The following is a 6,635-nucleotide window of genomic DNA, read 5'->3' as shown; positions in this document are numbered from 1 at the left end:
CAGAGATGTTGATTCTCAGTCTACTGTAGATTCTATTAATGTTTCAGGGAGGATGGAGGCAGGAATACAATCTATCTCCTATCTGCAACACCTTGAGTTTCATTGTGGCACCTGGGATGGATTGGGCCCTCATACTTGGATTACCGTGGCTATGGAAATAGAACCCTTACATGAATTGGAGGAAAGGGTGGTTGCGCATTTGTTCCGCTAAACCCCCTGAGAGGTAACTGTATGTTTCTGCCAGCCTGAAAACTGTTGTCCTTCAACGGGCCCATGACTTGAGCGGGTCATTTTGGATTTGTAAAAACTTTGCCTCTGATTAAGAGGCAGTTTTGGTGGCCTTCCCTGAAAAAAGACATTGAGTCCTATATAGCCAGTTGTCCAATTTGTGCAGCCACAAAGAGACCACCAGGAAAACCCCAAGGACTCCTTCAAAGTGTTGCCTGACCTGGGGCCCTGTGGAAGGAAACATCGATGGATTTTATTGTTGAGCTACCAGAAAGTCTTGGAAATACTGTGATTTGGGTGATCACCGATCTGTTCTCCAAACACATCCACTTTGTACCTTGTTCCAAGATCCCATCAGCAAAGTCGCTAGCTAAATTGTTTATTTTACATGTGTATAGGTTATATGGAGTTCCTGAATGCATTATTTTGGACAGAGGGGTCCAATTTACCTCCCTCTTTTGGAAAGAGTTCCTGAAATTATTAGGCTCTGCCCAGGGACTAAGCTCCACCCACCATCCATAGACTAATGGGGCTTGTGAGAAGACTAACTTGGTTCTGGAGCAATACCTTAGGTGTTATGTCAGTTATCAACAGGATAATTGGGCTGACCCTTTGCCACATGCAAATGTGGCATACAATAATTCAGTACATAGCAGTACCGGAATGACCCCTTTTAAAATTGTGTTTGGCCAAGATTTTGTGGTCATTCCTGAATTGCCTCAAGAGAAGGCACAAATTTTGTCCTTGTCCAAGTGGAATGATCAACTTCAATGGTTTTGGCTGATGACCTGCAGGGCCTTGAGATGCGGCTCACCAAGCACACAAAAAACAAGCTGACAAAAAAAGGGCCAAGCCAGGGCCAAGAGCACCAGGTTGGGGATAGGGTATTTTTGTCCACTACGTTTCTGCAAACCACTCAGAAATCAAAGAAATTGGGTCCAAAATATGTGGGTCCATTTCCAATGGTCAAAATCATAAATCTGGTATCAGTGAAATTGGAACTGCCAAAGGCCCTTAGAAGGATTTATCCTGTGTTTCATGTAAACTTACTGAAACCGGAAAACACTTCTGCCATGCGTCCACCCCAACCCTCACCCCCTGTTCCCCTCTTGGTTGAAGGAGATCAACATTTTGAAGTTAAAGAAATCTTGGATTCCAGGAAACATAGAGGTCGCATTCAATATTTGATAGGATTTGATTTTATCACTTCTGCTTTATCTGCTCACACAGAGATCTTCAAGACTTTTAAAAAGCCTTTTTTGTAAATCCAGTAGGAAAAAAATATTCAGGTCAGTCTCTTGGTTTGTCCTTACATTGAATCCAGGGGTGGGTTTCAACCGGTTCGCGGCGGTCCCTGCGAACCGGTTGGTCGGCGAACCTGGAAGTAAGTAACTTCCGGGAACGGCGAAGGGCCCACCCGCCCGCCCGCGCTCCTTACCCGGTTTTGACGAGTTCTGCGCTTTCACGCATGCGCAGGACGCATACAGTGAACCGGTTGGAACAGGGCGAGAAACCCACCCCTGATTGAATCCCTACATTGAGAATAGGAAAACATGTGTTGCTCTAGCTCGAGGGTCATGGTAGGCTCCCCTCTAGGAGACTTTGCTTGATGCCTGGTATGAGAGACAAGCAAGAAAGTTATGTAAAGAGTGGGCTTTGCTCAGGGACGAAAGCTGGAAAGCCAATTTGGCTAGATAAAGGTACTTAAAAAGAAAAGGGGGATATATAAATAGGAATGTTGCGGATTTCGTTTGGTTGTTTTTTTCTTCCTCTCTGTCTTCCATGCAACCACATGATTTGTTTGTTAAGATTTGTGCCTTCCCTAATTTGGGTTGACTGATATTTATGGTGGTGTGAGGTATTAGACCCAACTAGTTTAATCCTCACAATACAGAAACAAGTCTGGTTAACAATTCAAAGGTTTATTGAAGAAAAATGAAAAAGCGGTTGCAAGTGTGGCCTTCCTAGTCTCTTCCCAAATGGACTGAGTACAAGGAGAGCAAAAAACAGTTTTCAAGCTATACAATTCATAGTCCCTAAGCAATGCACACCATGCCTTATAAGCCTCCTCCATCTACTAAGTCATTCCTTTAATTTTACACTACAAAGGTCATCATGATCCTTCCTGCAGGAACCCAGTTATCTTATCTGTGTCTCCTTGTTTCGCCCTAGGCGGTGGATGTTCCTATCTCACCAAATGGTGGCCTTGTCTCGGGGTGGATGTTTCTGTTTTCAAAGGAAGTTAGTTTTAGCAAGCCATCACATAGTGATTTACTGAGCACATTTGGTGGTTAATTTGCAACAGGAAGAGCTTTATAGCTTATTGATACATTTAACACTTTTATAAAAGAGTAACATTATTTATTTATTTCAGTGGGAATGGCCAGGGTGTATAAACTGACAGCTCTGTTTTCCTCTCTTTTTCCCCTTGTTTGTACTAACTTTAAGCAGTTTAGATTATTCCTAATCTTAAGCATAGGCTATCTGTAATTTCTTAGTCCCGTATTTGTTTTGTATATAGTCAATCCATTTTTTCCAGTCTCGTTTATATCTCTCATTTGAATGGTCTTTAAGATATGCCGATATTTTAGCCATCTCGGCTAGGTTTGTAACTTTCAATGTCCATTCTTGAGTTGTAGGCAAGTCTTCCTTCTTCCAGTATTGCGCCACCAACAGTCTTGCTGCCGTTATTAAGTGCAGAACCAAATTAGTCTCTACCGCTGTAAAGTCAGTACATATACCTAGTAAAAATAACTGAGGAGTAAACTTTATCCTTCTTTTAAAAATATTTTGCATAATCCACCACATTTTTATCCAAAATGCCTTAACCTTTTGACAAGTCCACCATATATGACAATATGTAGCATCGAGAGAACCACATCTCCAACATTTAGGCTGTACATTTGGGTACATAGAAGCCATCAGGTACATTTCCCCTTGTTTGTTTGTGTGTGTGTCAAAGTCTTTGTGTGCCCCAAGGTAATTGCAACTGTTAAGTATCTCTGATCCCTAGAGACAAGAATTTTAAATTGTTAGAAAAAAGTTTGAAGAGAGAATCTCTATGGGCCCCTTTCTTCCCAGCTGGGAAAGATGCAGACAAGCAAGTGTTAGCTTTCCAAGTACCATGTAAAATTAAATCAGAGTCGAAGCCAAAACTATGCTTAAAGTTCCAATTTAATAAAGCAGGCATGTTGGCATAGTGCTATGGGATTCCAACTCTGGAAGTTACATCAGAATCCCACCCAGTTAAAAGTTCATGATCTTGCCCCCACACCCACAGTCGATCACATGGTCCAATCTTCTTCTTCCACGCTGGCATCTACGCCTAACTGCTTCCGGTCAGGTGTAAAGGTTTGGGAGACAAAAGATGACCTTGAGCTTCTAGGAAGGAATTTTTTATTTTGAAAACAACACATTCTACCCTTTGCTAAATCCCCCCCTTAATAAGAGTGTGGCAGGCCAAAGATTGTTAAAGGAACCGCTGCAGGCCTGACAGCAAGCTGCTTTAGGAAAGGTTCATTTCAGGGGTGGATTGCTGCCGGCGTTGCTGCTGCTTTAACTTTGCACGTGCTTTGCATGCACAGTTGACTATAAATTGTTCTGCACATGCGCAGAACATGAAAAAAAAATACTAAAAAACATGCCGCCAATGGCAGCAGCAACCGGAGAACCAGTTTGGAAGCGTGGCCAATCTGGGTCACTGCTGGTTCTGCGACCAAGGCCAAAATACCACTACTGGTTTGTCCGAACTGGTAGCAACCCACCTGTGGTCCATTTATTTCCCAACAACAAGAGGTTTATATACAACATATACAAAGATGTACGTGATAGCAAATACCTGACAGGTAATCAATCTTCTTAACTCTACACAGAGAACTTAGCAATGGATACCAGACACAAGGAGAGAGAAATACGCCCTCTCCTGGCTGCCTTATATAAACACTTCCTAAAGTGGTAAAGACTTTTGTGCATAATCTTCAACTGGCTATACCGATGCTTATTCATCTTTATTACACCAGCCTTACATTTCATCAGCTTTACAGTTGATCAGCTGTTAAATCACAATACCTTAACAGAGGGCCTGTTCTTGGCGGGCAGTTGGCAACTGCATGATACATCAGTGAGATTTTTATAGGATTTTGAGCCCTTTATCTTGTGTTTGAGAAGGAAATGTGTGCACGTGTTTGATGTGTGCTTTTATGATCAAAGACGTGTCTTAATTGTTATTTCTTACATCAAGATTTTCTACTGTATTGCATATGGTTTTTGTAGTTGTCCCCATGGATGTGAGGCACTGCTGCCATTAGTTCTTTATACTGCTGGCTCTGGCTTCTCTTATATTGCATCTCCATTTCCATTTATAAATGTGTTTTAATCAAGAACAGATTTTAGGCCCTTACAATCAGGATTTATACAAAATCACCCTTGCAACATACACACACATTAAAACACAGTTACTGAAGAAATATATTATCCGGAGTGCCCCAGCCATTTGTTTATTGCTGTATCTGAATCCGTTCTTCTAAATTGTTCTGGATGTGATTGTACGTTGTGCCAAAAAAAACCACCCTTTGATTTTGTCCCATCCAAATGCGCAATATCAACATTAAGACTTTCCATCACCTCATGTTTGATGTACATGGGCCAGATATGACTCTCAAATAATCCTTGTGGATCTGGGATGGTGTAATTCCTTGAACGTCTTCTCTTCTTGCACTCTTCATAAGGAAAATACTGGACATCAAAAATATCAATCGGGGATCTGTAAATATAATGTAAAAATCCTTCCACAATAAGAATATGAGTGGTGTCATAATTTTCCTCTGGTTCTGATAGCGAGTGTATTAATGCCGTGGGATTGTTGAAATGTGATTGGATTTTTCCTCCAGGGATTTTTCCTACTGATGGTAATTGTTAGGGGTATCTCTGTTGGGAGACAGAAAGTAGCGCAGCGGAATGTGCAGCTAGAGAGAAGGAATGTTGCTAGTAGAAGAAAACATACGAATAGAGTCTCAGACACTGCCAGTAAAAACAAGTAGCTTTACTACTACTAATAGCTTCACAAGCAGTGATAGTAGATATTCGTCCAAACACAATTCAAAGAACAAACAATTGCTTACAGTCGCAGTTCACCTTCCAGTCATCAAGCGAGCAAGTAGTTATCAAGCATAGGACAAGCAGAGAGAGAGAGAGTGAGCTTTCCTGACTCCCTCTTATTGCAAAGTTAATTACAGCTGATGTGCATTCACCCAGTTAAAGCAACATGGACCATTTGTTACGAATCTATATTGCCTACCCAACACTAGGAGTATACTTCCAACAGTAATCATCATTGCATCCATATTCAAAGCACTAATAACATCGTGTTGCTGAAACTCATCTTTAACCTGTATCTCACCTTGGGGATTAAAGAAATCATCTTGATGGACCACATTACAGTTGGGCAGCGATTGTGTTAGTTCTTCCCACCATTAGTGATCCCGCTGATGCCAATGATGACTTTCATGGTGCCGTGAGCACACTGGCCTCACAGAGTTTCTGTGGGTGCATCCAGCGATGGAAGAGGAGGAGGAGATGGAGGAGGAAGAAGGAAGAAGAAGAACCAGGAGGGAAAGAAAGAGACATAAGTGTCAACTACTGAGGACAGTCATAGCAGCAGAGACAATGGCAACAATGGAGGGACAACAATTATAAATGGAAACACTATCTTGTGAATGAAGACTAGGGATTTCTTAGGCTAAGAAACTTAGCCTAACTGGCAATGAGCAATTCAGGCAATTGGCAATAAGTGATTCAGAAAAGATGGGAATTTTTTTTTATTCTTATGGAGGATTTCTCCTCATTCTTCAGGAATTTTTTGATGAGGGGTTTTCTTTTAAACTTTGGAGACCAGAGTAGCAAACGCAAATGACGTTGATGATCCTTCTAGGACTTCAAGTAGATCAAGATGTCATCCAGATAAATGTGACAAACTGATCCAACAGGTCCCGGAAGACATCGTTCATAAAATGTTGAAAGACCGCCGGTGCATTGGTCAACCCAAACGGCATGACTGTGTACTCGAAATGTCCGTACCGGGTGCCAAAGGCTGTTTTCCATTCATCACCCGCCCTGACACACACCAGGTTGTAAGCACCACGCAAATCCAACTTTGTGAATACCGTTGCCTCCCATAGATGCTCCAATAACTACGAAATTAAAGGCAACGGGTACTGGTTCTGTACCGTGATGGCATTCAGGTGCTGGTAATTGCAACAGAGTCTCAGATCCCCAGTCTTCTTTTTCACGAACAAAACTGGGGCAGACAAGGGCGAGGACGAAGGCCGAATAAACTCTCAGGCAAGGTTTTTATCAAGGAAGTCCCGCAAGTCCAGCCAACTCTGGCTCAGACATGGAGTATAAACGAC

The 6,635-nt window shown here is 42.0% G+C and overlaps 1 pseudogene; it reads right to left on the bottom strand.

Moving 5' to 3' along the window:
* Nucleotides 1-4,698: 4,698 nt before the first annotated feature.
* Nucleotides 4,699-5,734, bottom strand: LOC148047903 (nicotinamide riboside kinase 2 pseudogene; annotated as a pseudogene).
* Nucleotides 5,735-6,635: the final 901 nt, after the last annotated feature.

The sequence above is a fragment of the Thamnophis sirtalis genome, unplaced genomic scaffold (assembly GCF_051295495.1).
Source record: "Thamnophis sirtalis isolate CommonGarterSnake01/CBP01778 unplaced genomic scaffold, rThaSir2_p1.2 scaffold_3, whole genome shotgun sequence".
NCBI lineage: Eukaryota > Metazoa > Chordata > Lepidosauria > Squamata > Natricidae > Thamnophis > Thamnophis sirtalis.
The sequence above is the reverse complement of the archived record's forward strand: the minus strand, read 5'-3'. Positions and strand labels throughout refer to the sequence as shown.